Raw genomic sequence first — 20580 nt, 5'->3', positions numbered from 1 at the left:
AGAATGAGAAAAAAATACTTTAGAGGAAAAACTCAGCAGGCTTTTTACATATATATATGGTGAATGTTATGACCAAATTCACCCATCATTCGTTTCATCATTTATCGGGCCCTTCTCATTAACCCGCTGTCCTTCCACACAAAATGAGTATCAGCTTCCTGGTATTCCTTCTGTTTACCTGTCTCTTCATTGTGTCTTTACACATGCACCATAAAAAAAAATCCACCCCAAGTATACCATACCGTAATCAGTTTGACCCAGTATACATGCATGTAGCCACGTATGTGTTTTCATATACATTCATATTTTTAAATCTAACTTCTACAAGTGAGAGAAACATGCCGTCTCTGAGCCTGAATTATTTTACTCAACATAATTGTCTCTAGGTTCATCTATTTTCCTGCAAACAAAGGACATATGGGCTATTTGCCCTAACATGGCTCTGGTAAATGGTGTGGCAATGAACATGAGTGTGTAGGCATCTTTATTGTTTTCTGACTTGTAATCTTTTCTATGGAGTTCCTTACGAGACACTACTCTGTGACTTACAAGATCAACACTTATAGCAGGGGAGCCATTAAAAAGATCCCTTGTCTTCAGAGACTATTCCCTCCCCACTTGAGTCACTAGCTTCTAACAAAAGGCTACAGCAGTATTGACAAGTCATTGCCTCTAAGATTAGCAAGAGATTGTCACTTTCGTCCTGCTAACAGGCTCTCCCTAGGGCCTTCTCTCCTGGCATTATGCCTTCATAAATCAAATTGACCTCTTACGGAAGTGCATTTGACCAAGAACTGAGGTTGGCCTCCAGCTAGCTGCCAGAGAGGCCTTTAGGTCAATAGCGTTCAAGGAACTCAATCCTGCTAACAATTGTGTAAGCACAGAAGTAGATTTTTCTCCATTTAACTTTCAGATAAGACCCCATGCGCAGGGGACATATCAAAGCTATGTCAGAAACTCTCCAGCAGAATACCCACTTGGGAACACTCAGGTTTCTGATCCACAGAAGAGTAGGGTAATAAATGCACATTATCTTAAGCCACTGACTCTTGTTTTAGCATTATAGATGACTCACATAAATTCATAGGTATTTTCTTTTTTTAAGAATTAGGATTATTGTATTTGTTCTTTCTTTTTTTTTAATTGTAATGTTTAGAGGGGTTACAGTTATATTCGTCAGGTAGTAGGTGCATTACTTCTCACACATTGATACCCCGTCTCATGTTTTTGTCCTCATTTCCCTCCCCCTGTATTTTCTGATGGGAAAACAAAACCCCAAAGCATTAAATCCACAACAAACGATCTGTACCAGAATTTCCACAACACAATTATCTGTGAGAGCCAAAAATTGGAATGTTGATCTAAAAGAGAACAGATAAACAAATTATACTATATTCATGCAATGGAATGCTGTTCCGTTATGCTAACAACATGTTAATTATCTTAAGTGTTTTGATTGCTAAAAGTGTGCACAAAATTTGGTTTATAATCAGGCAACAACATTGCTATAGGCAAATGTCGTAAAACTGTAAGAGCAGACCTCATGTCCCCAGAAGAGCTGAGCTGTCCAGTTTTGTCTGTCTCCAGTTTTTGAACCACCTCTTGTGTGTATGCAACCAGGGCACCAAAGGCTAGTTTAGAACAGGAATCTCTTATAGTGAGATGGCTAGGTAGGCAAATTACAGTGGCAACTCTGACTCATACTGTCAATTCAATATGCTCCAGATTCCAAAATTGGGTACAAACTATAAATCTGCTTAGTATTACTACACAAGGCAGGCAGACTCACATTTCCTGCTTCATAACCACACACACACACACACACACACACACACACACACACACACACAGTTGTAAAATGTTTATCCCCCAATTATTACATGCATACATTAGCTTTAGCCAAAGGTTAATATCATACTCATACTCTATAATGATAAGCATAGGGTTAATTCTTCTGCAATTAATGCATGCTATGCGTGAACAATTGAAAAGAACGAACTATAGATCATAGAGATAGATGATAGAGAAAAAGGATAGATAGGTAGATTATATGATTGAGATAGAGACAGCCAGACAGATGATAGATAAATGATATATACATATATCAATAATAGAGATGATAGATAGGTGGATGTGGACAGAAGAATGGATAGATAGATAGATAGATAGATAGATAGATAGATAGATAGATAGGTAGGTAAATAGAGATACATAGCTAGGTAGATGGATGGATAGATAGATCTCAAAATCATTATGTGAGCAAAAGAAGTCAAACTCAAGAACGTGAATTATACGGCTCCATTCATAGAAAATTCTGGAACAGGCAAAAACTAAACCATGGTGATAGAAAAATGACCCATGCTGATGAATGAGTGACAAGCCTTCTAGTAAATGAATACTCATTTTTTTAATTGTTGCTTCAATATAGCTTAGTTTATCCTAACTAATCTACTCTTAATCTCTGAATCCCCAAAACTGAAAAACTCACATTTTTTTTCTGAAGCAATATTTCTCCATAAATAAATGCTAAATAAAGATAATCCAGGGATTGGAGATAGGGCTCCATTGACAGAGTGCTAGCCAATGAGCAGAAATAACAGGTACAGTTTGAAACTGAGTCTAGCACAGGGCAGGAAGGAAGGAAGGAAGGAAATCAAACTTCTTTAAGAAGAGAAAGAGACATCAGAATTTATTTATTGTCAGGCATGAGCTCTTACAACTCTGTGTATATGTAGGAGTAAGAGATAGACAGATAGACAGGCGTATGAAGGGTGGGAAAAGTCACACAAAGAGATAGCAAGATGGTGGGGGGAAGGAGAGGGGGACAAAAACATGAGAAGGGGTGTCAATGTGAGAGAAGTAATGTACCTACTACCTGATGAATGTAACTGTAACCCCTCTATATATTACCCTGACAAGAAAAAGCAACGACAGAGCCACGTGTCATCTGGGCCAGTGGTAGAGTGCTTGCCTAACATGAACGAAGGCCCAATGCTACATACATAGAAAAGGCTGGAAGAGTGCTGTGGCTCAAGAGGTAGAGCACTAGCCTTGAGAAAGCCCAAGGACAGTGCCCAGGCCCTGAGTTCAAACCCAAGACTGGCCAAAAAATAAAATGTCTTCTTCACCTTACTATGAGAGATACCTCACAGGAAACCAAACTTGTTGCCATGTCGATCTTGAACTTCCAATCTCCCAAAGTGAAAAAATAATGTTCTGTTATTCAAGCCAACCTACGTGTGGTCTTTTACTATAGCAGTGTAGGACAGTAATATAACCGCTGATATCACCCTCAAATTTCTTCAATAAGCAGGATTGTTTTGTTTTGCTGTTGCCTTGTTTGGTGGGTTGGTTTTGTTTATTTATTTGTTTTCCTGTGGTTTGAACTTAGCATCTTGTACTTGGGCTTGGTTTGCTTTCTCCTCTGGTGCTCTACCACCTGACCCATGTCTCCAGTCTAGGTTTTTGCTGGTAATTTTGGAGATGGTATTTGGTGGGCTTTTCTGCCTGGCCTGGGGAGGCGGCGGAGCGGCCCGGTGCCGCTCGAGTGGCCGCGGAAGGGTGGATCTCCCCACCCCCAGGCAGAACAAAGGAACACTTGACACAGGTGGTGGTTTTCTATCCAACCCGGGCCGCCCGGAGCTCCCCCCACCCCCGCTCGTCCCCGCGCCCAGGTCCTCCCAGCCCGGCTCCGTGGCCCCCTGAGCCCAGCGGCCCGCGGACCTCCATCCACTCTCCAGGGCAGAAAGGAGCCGCTCCCCGCGACCCCTGATCGGGCTCGGGGATCCGAATGAAGGCTCAACGCCCCCCACTCACACCACACATTGCCCACCCAACCTCCCTCCCCCACCCACACACACACCTCGTCGGGGCGGGGTGGGCACACGACGCCCCTGAGGACGCTGGCGGGGACCGGGAAGCCCGGGGTGGGGCCGGGACCGTGGCCGCGTCGAGCAGGGAGCGCGGGCAGAAGACACGCGCCCGCCGGGCCGGGGGAGGGGAGAAGTCTCTGCCCAACTTCCCGACTCCGGGGCGGGTGGAGAGCGGCGATCGTGGAGTCGCCTTCCCGGAGCAGGGCGCCCAGGCCTAGCGCCGCCGGGAGCGGGGTCGGCCGTCCCCGCCCGCCGGGCCGCGCGGGGTCCTTACCTGCCCTCTGGCCGATCTCGCACGGGTCGCTGTGGCCTCGGCTCCGGCCCGGACGGAGAGGGGGCAGCGCGCGGAGCTGGTCGACAGTACCATTCCATTCTGATGTTTCTTGGTTCATGGTTTTGAGGTCCAATAATGGTCTGGATATCCTGCCTATTGGAGTTTGAGGTCTCACAGCACCCCACTCACATTATGTTGGACTCCATCTGCACTGGCAAATGCAGTACTGTTTGCTTCCTAAGTTTGGATGCATCAACATGAGAGGCATATATGTTAAAATTGTTATCTCTTATTAAGAGATCTTTCTTTTTATGAATATGAAGTGGCCTTCCCTTGCTTCTCTCCATTTTTCTCTTACAGTTTTCATACTCTCTTTTTTGCATAGCCAGTGCTTCAAATATAGTCTAGTCCTTTTGCTGATCTTGCCTGTTGGTATCCTGAAGGCCTCCGAGTGGACCTGGATGACTCAGGTCATCCAGACTTAAAGCGTTCACTACTGTCTTTTTTATGGAGTTCGTTTCCTGTGTTTTTAGTTTGTACTTTTTTTCCAGACCCATGATTCATAGGTTTCCTTTTGTTGTTTATTTGTCTGTCTGTTTGTTTGTTTGTTTGCACCAGTGTTAGGGCTTGAACTCAGGGCCTGGGTGCTGTCCTTGAGCTGTTTTGCTCTACCATTTGTGTCACACCTCCATTTCTACTTTTTGATGGTTAACTAGTGATAAGAGATTCATGGAGTTTCCTACCTGCTGTCTTTAAACCACGATCCTCAAACGTCTAACTCTTGAGTAGCTAGGATTATAGACGTGAGCCACCACACCTGGCAAGTTTTACATGTTACGTTTATATTTTCTTATTTTTGTTGTTTGTCTGATTGATCTAATTGTACTACTTTATCTTTGATCTCTAATACTCCATCCTCACTTTCTTTTAATTCTGTTCACAATATGTTTAATTGAATTAATTGGATTATTGAAATTTTCCTTTCTAAAATTTTGACTCTTCAAAATATCTGTTTCCTCCTTCGATTTTTATTTTTTTATCCTATGTTGGCTTCATTACTTCATTTTGTTCAGCTGCTGTCTTCGTAGCGTTTATTTAGATTTCTGAGCAAGTTCTTTCAAATATCACCCATTTCACTGTCTTTAAAATCTCTTATGGAAACAGTTGATTTTGGAGGAGATATATTTCTCTGGTGATCTTTATAGTTGTTTTAGTTTATGTATTTGTTTTTCTTTTTTATACTAAAATACTTTAATGTCCCAGTTACACAAAGCCTCCGGCCAGCCGACACCGACTGCTGGACGTGGGGAAACTGAGGCCCATCGAGTCCCATCCAGCCTGGTTGCAGAGGGCAGGAGGAAGCGTGTGGCCGGGAGAGTCAGTCAGGGCCACGTGCGAGGTGTGGTGCCCGCAGTGGCTCGGGCTGGGGTGCGCCGCCTGGCGTGGGCCCGGTGACCCCCGGCTCTGCCTCTGCCGCCGTGGCCGCCGTGGCGGGCCGCCGTGGAGTAGCCGCATCCTCTCGTGGTCCTTGGGGTCCAGCACAAGGGGCAGGAAGAGGGAGGACTTCTGCGTGCGGAGGGCCCGGAAGCCCCGGCGTGGCCGGCCCTTGCCATTCACGGCCACGTACCACAGCCTGTGGGCACTGGGGTGGCGCCGGCCCCGGGCCCGCCGGGCACCGAGCGGTACAGGCGGGAGGCGTAGGTGTTGTAGCCCAGCTCGTGGATTCGTTCCACGAACTCACATTTGGCACTGTAGTGCTCCGAAGCGTGGAGCCGCCCTCTCTCGTTCATGGACAGGTACCGTCCAGAGAAGAGCCCCTTGATGGCCACGACCCCACCTCCACCGCCGTGATCTCCAGGAAGCTGTAGGCGCTGTGCTCCAGGCTGCCGTCCACGCGGCTGCGCGGGTGCAGCTGCAGGTGGTACCGGGTGGCGCAGTAGAGCTTGTGGCGCCGTGTTGCCCCACCGAGGCTCTCCTACACGCCTTAGCCATGCCCGCCTGCACCACACCACAGCCGCGCCCCCGGGGCCGCCGAGGGCCAGCCGGGCTCCAGCAGGCTGAGCAGCAGGAGCCAGATCAGGCCCATCCTGGCATCGCGCCCACCACGCGGCGGCTGCGGGCCAGGGGCGGTGCCCATGGAAGGCACAGGGAGGGGATGGGCAGAGGGGAGGGGAGGGGGAGAGAGAGAGCAGGAGAGAGAGGGGGGGGGAGAGGGAGAGACTGACTTTAATTTCTTCCCCAGGAGCCCTGGAGGGGTGAAATTTCCGCTGCTGCGCTAAAGCGCAGAAAGAAAGGAGGTTCGGTAACAAAAGGACGCCTGTCCCCAGGAGGAGGCGCGGTAGGGGCGAGGCCTGTGGGTGGGGAGCCCGGCTGGGCGCGGGGCTCGGGCCAGTGCCTCCTGGGCACACTTGCCCTGGCACAGCGCCATGGAGCCCAGGCTCCGCTTGGCCCTGCGCCCCGCGCCCCCCCCCTTCGCCGGCGGCTCTGAAAGGTCCCCGGAGTGTATTTGTTTTTCATATTGAAGTTGGGCTTTATGCATAAGCAGGCAGGGCCTAAAGTCCTCTGCCTATAATTTCTCAGTTGAAGTAGTGTCAGTGTTCACTAGTGCATGCTCACTAGCTGGGTTGAGGTGCTCTTTCTCACCACTGGACTAGGGATGTAGCTTAGTAGCAAAGTCTCAGGTCTTCTGTCAGCACAAACACACACACACACACACACACACACACACACACACACACACACCAGCATGTCTTTACTAGGGGCAAATTGGGAGGATATGTTGTAGTTATCATGAGACAATCCTGTGATTCAGAATGTTTGGGCTTGGCTCTGACCCATCTGCCAGTCAACACACTCAGCCAAAAGGCAAGCTCTGGAGGCTGAGACTCCAGTCAGCCAAAACTGTTGTGCTTTGCTTCCACTCATGAATCTGGCCCAGGAAATCCCTTCTCATCAGGGGAAGGGCCTGAAAGCAACCAGAAGTTAGTGGAAGTAGCTGCAAAATGCCAAGGAAATAGGGCAAAGTGCCCTTCATGGAGATGTCATGAGAGTGTCGATGAGGGGTGAGATAAGTTTTCATGTCAGACAGAGTGAACTAGGATGAACATCGTGTCCGACCACTAAGAGCTTTCTGATGTTGCTAAGGTGTGTGGACAGGAACTAACAGCACTGCTGCTCCCACGTAGAGACCAGCTCAGTATGGCTCCTGGGAACCTGTTCCAGGCGTGCCTCACTAAGGAAGGGGGGTTTCCCAGGCCATCTTGTCAGCAAAATTATATTTAGTTTTACCTCATACATGGCAGAGGTTCCATGATATTTTTGTGTTGTTTGAACTAGTTCTCTAGTGAGAATAATGTCCAGAAGATTCAGATTGCTTCCATGATAGGTGAGTGGACTTGTGGATTCTGCTACATCCACTCCAGTGGAGTCTGTGCAGCATGGAGCAGAAAGAGCTTGAATGGCTGCCAGTCCTGAGGTTCGCACCAATGGTGATCAGGCCTCCTGGAGGTCCCTGGCAGAGACCGGGGCATATGCGTGGAATGCTCATAATGCTGGGTGCTGGGATTCTTTTATCACTCTTTTCATTTCTGATAGTTGATGGTATGGCAGTAATATTCTGTGCCAGCTACTGGCCTAAACAATTGATTGAGCGACTAGATGTTCCAGGAACTAAAAGTGCATACTTGGCTACTCTGGTGCAAGACACACCCACAGCAGCCTTAATGACCTCAATGCATTCTATTAATAATAAGACAGAATTAGAAACTAAAACAGAAAATATGATCTTTCAATTAGTAATAAATGTTAGTTTGCCTGAATATGCCTTTAATGCGTCTGCATTACTTGTGTAAATGTTGCAAGTACATAATGAATCATATGGGAAAGGATTAGAAGGGCTAGAGCACCGTGGTGTACTCTAACTGAACAGCAACAATGGACTCTTAGGTTTAAGGTTTTACAATTCCTGGCACAGGGTAATAATTACTGACTCAGAAACAGAATCATAGGAAGAACTAGAATGGAACAGATGGTAAACAAAGCTAATATTGATTAATGCCAAGGCGGATGACGCCTAACCATAATGTTTGACTTATTAACCATAGCTCCTTAGAAGGGAGGGAGAAGTTTCTTTTCTACTCAGAAAAATGTACCCAGTAACCATTCTTAAACATGATTGTAATCTTTTGACCTTATGCCAACTGAAAGAAACTACTCCTACTTTGACTGTATATAATCTCACATTCAACAAGTAAAACTTCGCAGCAGATTTCAAACCTCCCTTGCGTTTGTGTCTGTCTGTCATCGCCGAATCCATTCCTGACCTGTGAATCCAGACTTGGTCTCCCCGCACTCCCACTGAGTCGGTCTGCGGCAGGATTCCTCTGTCTAAGTCTTCATTCATAATGGGCTCTGGCCTCTGGGAAAGTCAGTCACCATCAGATCTCTTAGGTTTGGAATGGAACGGGATCCTGTGCTGCTTTACTCGGAGGTTTTCCAATACATGTAGAGGCTTATTTTGTGCCTATGATGTTGGGTTTTTCTCTGATCTCTGTGGCCAAGCTGGCCCTGGAAATAATCCCTGGTCTCTTGGTCTGATTTCATCTCAATTTACTGCACCCATGGCTGACAGTTAAACTGAATAACTAAACAACTCTCTTGTCAAATTGCTCGTGTGAAATCAAGTGATGTGTGAACTCAAAGCCTCAGCACTCTCCGTGGGTTTTCTCAAGGCTAGCACTCTACCATTTGAGCCATAGCATCTCTTCCAGGTTTTCCCTGTATATTATACCAAGGAGTGGAACCCAGGGCTTCATGTATGCCAAGTGAGCACTCTATTACTAGGCCACACTCATAGCCATTTTAAATAATTTTATATAATCTTTCCTTAGGTAATGGCACAAGAAATTATTCCATTACTAAACGCTCAGGCCACACAAATCCTGACTGTCAGAGGACCCCAAGACAAAGAGGAAAAGAACATTCTGGCTCACATTTGTGATTGCATGGCCTGTGGAAAAACCAATGCAAAGAGGTCTTACATCTTTTGCAAACCTACAAAGCAAGATGCCTTACCTTGTGACTAAGATGGCTGTGGATAGAAGTTCTATATCTATGAAAAGAGTTATGAAGAGTTCTAAACCAAGTTTTATTATATTGGAAAAAAAGACAAATCAAGTATAAACTCACTAGAGCCAGATTCCCTCTAGACTTCCCTTTTTATTCCTCAAGCCTCAGGGATTTCAAAGGCAGAATTTTACATTTATGTATTTATTTGTTCCTGACATGTTTGTTGTAAGAAAAGATTACGGTTTGGTCCTTTTACCTTATGAGCTAAGCACAAGTTCATGTGCCTTAAACAAAACTAAGGTTTAACAGTATTTAAAAAATATTTAAGGCCTAAGTTTATATTAAAGGGGGTAAGAAATTCTCCACAAATTTAAAACTGTTGGGAAATTCTGTCTGTCTTTCCTGTCAAGGTGCCACAGATTATAGAAACAGTCTTTCACTGTTGGGTCAGGGTTATAAATACTAATTGCTCCTGTTTTGGTTCCAAAATCACTTTGTACAATTTTTCACATGTCCAAGAGGATTCTTAAAAGCGAAAGAAAAGGGTTGGGAGTTTGGCCTAGTGGTAGAATGCTTGCCTAGCATGCACAAAGACCCGGATTCGATTCCTCAGTACCACATAAATAAAAAAACGTGGAACTGGTTCTGAGGCTCAAATGGTAGAGCTCTAACCTTGAGAAAATCCAAGGACACTGCTCAGGCCTTGAGCTCAAGCCCAGGACTGGCAAAAAAAAAGCAAAAGAAACATATTTAAATACAATGATGTCCTAGTTTCCAATTACTATACTACAAGGCCTCCAAACCTGATCATCTAAAAACAGACTCCAGCCATTGAGCTCACAGAACTGCATTGAGTGCCATCTCAAAATATGGCTCACAGCTCAGTGCTGATACAGATGGGCTAGGCAGGATAGATTCTGAAGTTATCTGATGATTTAGTCTCAGAACTGCCTCATCTGTCCAGAGGCTGACACCACTTGTGACTGAGCACAGATTCCTGAAGCCCTCTCCATGGCTGCCTGACTTTCACCCAGAATAATGGCTGAGTTTTAAATGCCATCATCCCAAGAAAGAGAAAACAGTTATTTGACCTTTTTCAACTTAGCCTCAGAATTCCTATGGCATCAGTTCTTCTATGCTAGGTTTTGCTGAGAATGACTCAATGAGTCTCTAAGAAGACCAGTCTGGACTCCATTTGTGTGTGTGTGTGTGTGTGTGTGTGTGTGTGTGTGTGTGTGTGTGTGTGAAAGAGAGGGAGGGAGGGAGGGAGAGAGAGAGAGAGAGAGAACTAATGTTTGAACTCAGGGCCTCATGCTCTCTTCGCTTGCTTGCTTTGTTGACACTCTAATACTTGAACCATATATCCTAATTTTTTTTTAACAATTTAAAAACTGCATAGTTCCAAACAGTCTATTTAAAGCAAAGGCTCAGGTAACAATATTCAAAGAGAAATCTACATTAATCTGCGTTATGTTACAGTAACCCTCTGCACATCACTTCTACAATAACAATAAATTAAAAGTAAATTTTGAAAAAGAACATAGGAAGCACAGATCTACTTCACAGAGTTAAATAAAGACACTGTAATTTTTTTTAAAAGTTTAAAAAATAAAACAAAGGCTTTTTTAGCCATATAATGAGTGATTGTTGTCCTTAATGTACTATGCTATCTCTCATCTCTTTTGCTGTCCCTTGGTTATCTCATATTGTTACAGTATCTCACTTTGTTATCTGATATATTGGATATATTTGTATTTGGTTATTTGAAACTGGATAGGGAAGGGGGAAAAACAAGATGAGGGGTGGGGGTGGGGGAGGAGGGAAATGGGGACCAAGACATAAGAAAGGGTATCAATGTATGTGAATTAATGCACCTTCTATCTGGCGAATATAATGTAACCCTTCTATTAATTACAATAAAAATATATGAAAAAAACAAAGGCTTTTTTGCTTTCATCTCTTTATCTTCTAAATAAAGTTCCATCTATTAAGCCCAGTTAAAGTAAAAGAGAGACTTTATATGATACCAGGTTGAATAATACCACTTCCATTTTTCTAGATGTTAATTGGAGATAAGTGTCTCAGGTTCTTTTGTGCCCAGGCTGGCTTTGAACCTTAATCCTCAGATCTCAGCCTCCTGAGTAGCTAGGATTAAAGGCATGAGCCACCGCACCTACACCAGCCTTTTCTGAGGGTGAGGGAGAAGAGTGTGAGGAAAAAGTAGTCTTTTCTGTCAAACTGAAATGCTTTTGTATTGTATATTGATATTTTTTGGTATTATTTGCTTTTTTAAAATATATTTTTATTGTAATTAATAGAAGGGTTACATGATATTTGCCAGATAAATGGTGCATTAATTCCCACACATTGAAACCCTTTCACATGTCATGGTCCCCATTTCCCTTCCCCCCTCTATTATTTGCTTTTTAAAGACTTATTTCTGTGCTGTGTATGACCAGCAGCCATGTGAGGAATGCAAATCTTGTGCCGAAGGAGTTGAAAGAGTGAACTTGCAATTATCAGCTGTGCTGCTGTGACCCACTGGCCAAATTAGGGAGATAAATATGTATCGAAGGAATTCAAAGAATAAAACTGCAACTGCCAAGTGTGTTGCTTGTTAGAGAAATCTTTATCAATGGAATTAAGTCCCCTCCCCCCCACTTTTTTTTTGGCCAGTCCTGGGCTTGAGCTCAGGGCCTGAACCTGTTTTTGGACTTTCTCAAGGCTAGAGTTCTACCACTTGAGCCACAGCAACACATCTAGCTTTTTTCTATGTATGTGGTACCGAGGAATTGAACCCTGGTCTTTGTGCATGCTAGGCAAGCACTCTATCACTAGGCCAAACACACGTGACCCTCCCCTTTTTTTTCTGTGGGTCACGGGGCTTGAACTGTGCCTGGGAACTGTCCCTGAGCTCTTTTCAGCTCAAGGCTACCACCCTCCCCCTGGGTCTGGGTGGGAGGTCTCCCTGAGCTCTTCAGCTCAAGGCTACCATCCTACCCTTGAACCAAGCACCACTTGTTTTCTAGAGGTTAGTTGGAAATAAGAGTCTCAGGTCCTTTTGTGCCTAGGGTGGCTTTCAACCTTGATTCTCAGATCTCAGCCTCCAGAGTAGCTAGCATTACAGGTGTCAGCCATGTGCCCCAGACCTCCCCCTTTTAAATGGGAGCTTTCTGATGACTTCATCAACCTCTCTCACTGTGTCTGTCAGCCACTCGGTTCCCAGTTCTGCTTTCAGCCAGCTGTGACGAAAAAAAAATTGTAAACCTTTTAAAAACACAATCTAACGTTGGTAATCAGTTATATTTAGAATGTGAGCCTAACTCCTTGCAAGGGACAGTTTGGACTGGGATAAAAACCTACTAAACTGCTCTGCCCAGTGTGCCTGCTTAGCTCTGGGTAGAGTGAGGCATTGCACCCTTTTGAGCAAAAGTAAATTGCTTGACAAAATTTGTATCTCTTGTGTGTCTATTCATTGCTGACACTGGAGATTTGTGCTTTTTTTGTTGTTGTTTTTGCCAGTCCTGGGGCTTGAACTCCTGGGTTTGGGCACTGTACTTGGACTTTCTTGGACAGAGAAACAAAAACTCCAGTAGAACCTGTTAACCAGTGAATATTGTTTACCTACGAGACAGATCACAGGCAAAAACCCAACAAGAATCTCACAAAACACTGGACCACAGCACTCCTCTCTTAACCACAATGACCCAACATTTGTTGCCCTGGCTACAGAACTCCACTGCCTAGTGAGGAGCAGACAAACAGGGTATTCACACAGAAACAAAGGGACCAAGGACAGAACACAGGAGTTTGCCAGGTCTACAGAGGCAGAGCAGAAGGTTTTTATACAGACTTTAAAAATGAAGCTATAACTGATAGAGGAGCTATGTATTAGAAGGCAGGAAAGACAATGTATCTGAAGGAAACCACAGGCACTCATATCAAGGTTAGTGAAAATAGCACATGGAATGGTTTTTGGTCACACTAGGCCAGCTGGCTACTTGTTGATATCTTCTCTTGGGAAGAAACTATCAAAATCAGGAATCCAGAGCTAAGAATCATGAATCTGACTATCCTAGTGTAAGAATTGTAGGCGGCGGGTCCTTCTTTCTCTCTGCCTTTGCCCTGCCATACTGAACCTCAGCTACTGCTGAGGAAAGACTTCACAGAGTTACTGGAGCATTTACCCAGCATCCACCGCAGGCCAGGCCGCATGTGAGGCCTGCCCCAGCCACAGGTTGTGGTCATGAAGATGCTGCTGGAAAGTACAGGATGCTTTTGTTTTTGTATTATTATTATCATCATCATCATCATCATCATTATTATCTTTAAGTAGTTGTACAAAGTAGTTGCCATTGAACAAAAACATTTATGAAAAGACTATAGCTGAAAAAATGTCACCCCTGGATAAAATCAAGCCAGTGATTCCAAAGTCACAAAGCTCAAGGTTGATTTTTTGTGTGTTGACACAATCAACGAACTGTCAAATCTGGACTGAGGAATTGCTTATCAATAATTCATTTTTATAGAAGGTTGAAGCCATTATTTTCAAAATTATGAGTCTTATCTGTCGCTTTCATCAACAACTTCCACAGATCTCAAGCCAGGAAATTCAATGTCATTTCCTGGGTTGTCCTATTTAATTGTAGTTCACAGACAATATAAGACACATTTGGGTTTTGGTTTTAAATGGAAATGGAACTCTACTAACTACAGTAATCTGTGGATCAACAGAAGTCAATCAAATGGGAACTATTCAAATTCTACTTTGTGGTAAAGCTAAAGGCATTGACGCCAGAAATACCTCCTATTAGAAATTCCCCTATATGAACTGTTTCTCCTCTACATATGATCTGAATTATTATTATTATTACTCTTTTGCCAGTCCTGGGACTTGAACTCAGGGGAGCCTGGATGCTATCCCTGAGTTTTAGGCTCAAGGTTGGCATTCTATGATACTGTTAAATATCATACTGTTAAATAACAGCTGGGAGTTTGAGGTTTAGGCTCAAGGTTGGCATTCTATTATTCGAGCCATTTCCAGCTTTTTTGTGGGTTAGAGATAATAGTGTTATGGACTTTCATTCCCAGGCTGGATTTCAATGGTTATTCTCTGATCTCAGCCTTATGAGTAGCCAGGATTACAGGCATTAGCCACTGGTACCCAACTTGAATTCTTTCTTTGATTAAAAAAAAAATATATATATATATATATATATATATATATATATATATATATATATATATATATATATATATATATATGGTGGTAGAGTGCTTGCCTAGCATGGACAAAGACTAATGTTTGATTCCTCACTATCACATACATAGAAAAAAGCTAGAAGTGGTGCTATGGCTCAAGTGGTAGAGCATTATCCTTGAGAAAACCCAAGGACAGTGCTCAGGCCCTGAGTTCAAGGCCCAGAACTGGCAAAAAATACATTACAGCCCTGAGTTCAAAGCCCAGAACTGGAAAAATACATTACAACTATGTTGAAAGCAAAATATACACCTTATGGATGGGAATGGGAAGGAAAAACTGTAAGAGACAGGGTGACTCTGTCCAGGAAGAAATGTACTCTTTACCTGGCTTATATAGCTGGATACCACCTTTACAATAACAATTTACTTTTTGACATAGGTAAATATACCTTTATTTAAAAGGTATATTGTAATTAAAAGGTCACCTTTTTGGTTGATCTGACTATTCAACTGGAGATGAGAGGCAAGAATTTGAACAGCTTTTAAGAAGCATGAAAATTAGTAAACACACTTTTAAATCTCATGAAGCATAACCAGGTAATTAAATGCAGAACATTTGCAAGGATACAAAAATGCTGGCAGATAATGTGATCAATATGCCTATTCAGAAGGCTAGGCAATATGACTCAATCTTTTGGATCCATCTGGTGGTATACTTACATGAATCACATAATGTACCAGGCAGTTTATTTTCAAAATCCGTTGGCAAAATTATGCCTTTTTAGAAAGTAGAGGGGGGAGGGTCAGTTCTAACCAGCTGATGAACAGAAAAAGACAATTTCAGCTGGGCACTGATGTCTCAAGCCTAATCTAGCTATCCAGGAGGCTGAGATCTGAGTATCACCATTCAAAGCTAGCCTGGACAAGAAAGCCCTTGAGTCTCTTATCTCCAATTAACCACCAAAAATCCAGAAATAGAGCTGTGGGAGAGGGCTAGCTTTGAGCAAAAAGCTTAGGGATAGCTCCCAAGATCCTAAATTTGAACTACACACACACACGACAATTACATACTTGAATCCATATACACACATATATTGTATACATAGTAGATAATAGGTAGATACTGCAACTGTATTTTGAACATATTCTCTAACCATGTACAGAAAATCTAGGGCAACATGAAGGAAAATATGGTTTTTTAAAAAACTCACCTCTAATGTAAAATGTAAACATAAATGATTATATAAAATCATGTTATTCCAAAGTTTTATCAAAGCAAGATGATAAAGGATGAAAAGTATACTTGTTCATGCCACTACTTATTTTATAAAGATCAAACAATTAAACAAAGTAGAGAAATGTTTCATTTTTTGTAATTCGAGTTATAGTTATCACAATTTGAAGTCAAATTCAGATTGTACACATTAATTCTTTATCTCAAGAGCAAAATTTTTCATTTAATGAGAAATAAAAGTATAAATATACCTATCAAGCCTAGGAAAAGCAAGTACAAAATGTGTCACTTAAAGTCTGCTTCATTATCTTTAACCTAATTTGATTTCCTTTTTTTGTAGGGCTAAGAAGAACAAGGTGAAGCCTATAATCAGAATAAGCAAGAAGTCTGAGTCTCTTTTAGAAATACAAATAGTATCTGTCAGTGCCCTCACCCACCCAGCCACCAAGGGGTATCCCTCGATGCTCCCAAGAAACCCGACGGTGGAAGGGGAAGAGCACAGGACATTTTTAACCACAACACTTGCAAACCTGCAAGCCACCAGCCTTCAAAATCATAGAGAGTGCGTGCATCTATGTCATTCTCAATACTCAGGGCAGCCCTTTTACATCACCCACCTAACACCTAAAGATAAGTTACACAGAATGCATTCCCAATGATGAGGAGTTAGGAAATCATTCCTTCACTAGTCTGTATGAAATTGATATTAATTATCATCATTCAATTATAATAAACACTGCAGTGAAGTAAACTCTAGACGTCGTCGTAGATACTTACCAATAGTTGCTTAATTTCATCCCCCACCATCCTCTCCAAATGGGTACAAGAGAAGAATTTCATTATGCTGTGAAAGAGAAATGTAAATCAAATAAACACACACATGAAGAAAATTAAACTGTCCTTAGAAATTTTGTTTCAAGGAAGTATTCATCTCTTTTTCTTTGGAATTTTAAAAATATTTTATTTGAAAATTTTATGCAAATTGAATATTATCTTTTCACTTGGCAATCTTCTTATAATTATATAATATAAAGAAACATGATGATTACTTTCACCACAACCCATATAAAGTGTATCCCTAAGCACCTCAGAATTTATCCCAGTGTGCCATGTGAAGATGATCATCTTCTGTAGGTGACTCCCAGCACATCTGAGAACCCCTGTGCATAGCCAAGTGTCAAATAGGAATTATCAAGAATATTTGTAAAGCATTTAATGAGGTATGAAAATACTTTTATCCAAAAATAGAATCATAAAAACTTACACAACATGAATTGTTATGAAAAATAAGTTTTACCAAGTCTTTTAAGTTAAAGGAACTGGAGCCATGGCTTAGTGGTAGAACATCTGCCTGGGAAGTATGAGGCCTCAAGTTCGAACCTCAGATCACACACACACACACACACACACACACACTCACTCTCATACACTCACTCACACATACACACCCACACAAGTTAAATGTACAACTGAAGAACATCTAAACAAATTTGATTAAATTTCTATCCAGGGCCATAATTATACTTCTAAATCATTCATTTGAGAAACTATTAGAAATTCAAAGCCTAGTGATTACTTCATATACTATCTGAATTATTTCCTTCAAATCAATTGGAATTGGTCAATTTCTCCTCTTGGCTTAGCATTTTCCTCCTAAATATCTTCTGAGTAGGAGCAACGCTATCATTTTCCATTGTATCCTCTAAGAGTCTGCCACATGAGTTCTCCCCAGAGCCCCCAAGCCATGCATGCACTTGTCCTAGGAAACCCTAGAAGGTCCCGTCCCTGACCAGGCCACTCGAGTGACACAATACCTCGAAACTCATGTGCAAGAATCATGGAAAGACATGATGAAGCACCAGGACAACTACCATGACTAATTCCTCATAATATCTCTGATTACATTAATACCTGGTAATGCATAATCTGCAGTATAAAGGTGACACAGATTCACAATGATAATGTCTAGCAGCAATAATAATGTCTTTGGGGGTAGGAAGGGCAGGAAGATAAAAGAAACATGTACTTCCTATAGATGCTGCCAAAGTAATCAATGCCCAAAGTAAGAAACAAAACATATTAGATTTACATTCAAAAGCATGTGAAACTTTCTCAAGTAACTATAACTAAGATTGCTTGGAATAGAAGAGATTGTCTTTAAATAGTGGTAGCAATAATAATCGCTGCCATTGTTATGAATCCCTACCACTGAATTGTATTATAGTAAGAGATGTCACAGACATCATTTCTGATATCTGAAAACCTGGGTAAATAATTTATAGAAAATATAACCCCATAAGAATGTCTTTATATTCAAAGGTTTAAAATTTTTCCATCCCAGCCTAGCTAGCAGCTTTTAAGACATCAAAACTACTGAATATCTATCTCCTCTACCATCTTTGGTTATTCTTCTTTCTTCCAATTCCAAACATACAAATGAATTTAGGACATTCATACGAGATACATTGTCTCTGATCTCTGTAAATATTTTTAAAAGTTCAGCAATATACAGGAACTCTTAACTGCTAATAATATTTCAAGTTTTACAAACCAAACATTTAGGAAAGGCATTAAAGGCATCAGGTTTACTTTATACTCAAACAGGAGATATTACAGGTGAGGCGGGCGCCTTACCTGGTACCCGAGCGGGCTTGGGCGCTCGCGGATCTCGGGGTGCAGGTGGCGGCGGGTCCGGGTCACCATGATACATTTCATCTTGCTGTTCAGTCGACAAGGGAAATTACGGCTACAGAAGTGGTACACCACTCTCCCTGACAAAGAGAGGAAAAAAATAACCCGGGAAATTGTTCAGATTATTCTCTCTTGAGGTCATCGAACAAGCAGTTTCATTGACTGGAAGGAGCTCAAACTTGTTTATAAAAGGTCTGCGAGCTGGGTATCATCTTTAATTTTGAAAAGGCATATTTTATCCTTGATGAGTTTATAATAGGTGGAGAAATTCAGGAAACATCCAAGAAAATAGCTGTCAAAGCCATTGAAGAGTCTGACGTGTTACAGGAGGAGAGAGAGAGAGAAAGAGGAGAGAGAGGGAAGACAGTGTAGAGGATGCAATTCCTAGTGTCTCCACTAGCGACAGCAGCTGGTTGAGAAGAGAAGCTCAAATGACAATGGAAGAATCCATGAACAAACCTACAGTTTAACCGACTTGAAGACTCCGAGTGCTGCAAGTGCTGAATTTTAAATTCTCATTGTTTTGTATCCAGTGCAGAGCCATGCCACAAGTAACTTAAAGAAAGGGATTCTTACTTAACTAGCAAATGTTCACGTTGGCTAATATAGTATATTTGAAATGTCTATGTCTATAGTATACTGTACATGATGACTTAATCTGCCTCTGTGTTGGAGATAACTGCTGTATAACTTGGCAGACTGAATAGTGTGTAAAATTTTAAAACTCCATGAGATTATTTGTAAGAAATAATTGCAATATATATTTTTGGAATTTGATTTTCTGAGGGATGAAAAACCATACATACTGTAATAGCTCCTGCTTATGAATACATTGTAAGTATTCATCTCTTAAAGAAAAATAAATACACGTGGTAAAAGAGCACAATGTCTTAGATGTGGGAGGCCAACATGATTCTGAGCTTTACATCCTATTCAACCATGGACATAGTTATCAAGGGTGTGGTTTCAGTTAATGTTCCACACATCCACGTGCAAAGTGGAGGTTTGGGGCCAGTCCTGGTGCCACGAAGAGGTCGTGGAATGTTCAGAGGGGAAACCCAGTGGGAGGTTAGGTGACTAGGTCGGCGGAGGAGGATGGAGGGGACAGGCAGGAGGGTTGGGGAGGACGGGACAGGGCTCACCTCCCCTCCAGTCTATTCCCCATCCTAGCCCAGGAGGACCCGCGTTGATGGCACCAGAGGGAGGAAGGGGAGTCCAGGGCGGTGAGGACCCGCGCTGTCAGCCATTGAGTCACTGGACCTGCGGAGCCATTATTTCTGGGTCCTCAGCGGAAGGGGCGGGGAGATCCGGGAGGAGCAGAGTGGACTTCTGGGGTGGGTCCTCCAGGGTCCAGGCCAATCAATTCTCTACCTAACGACGGGGATTCCCTTCCCCATTCAGATCAAGGTCCAAACGTGGGTCATCTACCGGTGTACAATGTCTCTGAGCAGTGGAGGAAGAATGAGGACCCTCTGGGTTCTTCTCTGTGTCCATTCAGCTTCATGTGGATTCAGACTTTTCCATAACAGCTAATCCTGAAAGAACCTTCCAGAGCTGAGGGTGGCTCAGGAAACAAGGCCCAACTGACCCTGGGGAAGAAGTCCCACAACAATGAGGCCCTGCAAGCCTTTCTTCCATAGGCCTGGCTTCTCTCAGGTACTTGCTGTAGTGCTGGAATGCTGCCAATGAACAACAATGACCACATGCCTCTTGTGTGTGCACTGGTGCTCTGTGCATCAGGGCTGGTTCTGTGTCCTGCTCCCTCCTTTAGCTCTCTCTTAGACTCCTTGTCTCCCTGTACTTAAGTCTCCATTTCCATAAAAACTTCTTGGCCTACCCTCAACCTATGCACTCATCCATTGAACCCTTATCCTTCTGGGCTATGTGTTTAAAGAAGTCCTGAGTGATTGTGTTGGAGCAGGTCTTTCCACCCAGAGCCAGCAGCTGGTTGCCTGCCCTCACCCAGTGCTTCCATAGGGTCCCACATCTTATGACAGCACAATCTGGTCTCAGTGTGTCACCAGTGCCAAGTGGGCTTTTCAGGGACCTCTCCCCAACAGGAACTTACCAAATGCTGACATTCCTACTATCTCCCTGAGTTCACCAGTCAGGAGATTTGTATCACTCTATTGTGTGTGTTGCTCTGGATGGACTTGGAGGGCTTTTTGGTAAAAAGCATTACAGATATGGCACTTTAGTTCCTGGAACACCGTTCATCATTGGGGTCATCATTCCACCTC

At 43.0% G+C, this 20580-nt stretch overlaps 1 long non-coding RNA gene and 1 pseudogene across 1 annotated transcript; both read right to left on the bottom strand.

The window, feature by feature from the left end:
• Positions 1–902: 902 nt before the first annotated feature.
• On the bottom strand, positions 903–18732 carry LOC150039943 (uncharacterized). The gene is made up of 3 exons (XR_016534163.1): positions 18284–18732; positions 16427–16493; positions 903–1361 (listed from the first exon to the last, which is right to left on the bottom strand). It is a non-coding gene; the product is annotated as an uncharacterized LOC150039943 (long non-coding RNA).
• On the bottom strand, positions 5410–6232 carry LOC150039944 (fibroblast growth factor 3 pseudogene; annotated as a pseudogene).
• Positions 18733–20580: the final 1848 nt, after the last annotated feature.

This window comes from Megascapheus bottae, unplaced genomic scaffold (genome assembly GCF_031878675.1).
Source record: "Megascapheus bottae isolate mThoBot1 unplaced genomic scaffold, mThoBot2.hap1 HAP1_SCAFFOLD_43, whole genome shotgun sequence".
Lineage (NCBI taxonomy): Eukaryota > Metazoa > Chordata > Mammalia > Rodentia > Geomyidae > Megascapheus > Megascapheus bottae.
The sequence above is the reverse complement of the archived record's forward strand: the minus strand, read 5'-3'. Positions and strand labels throughout refer to the sequence as shown.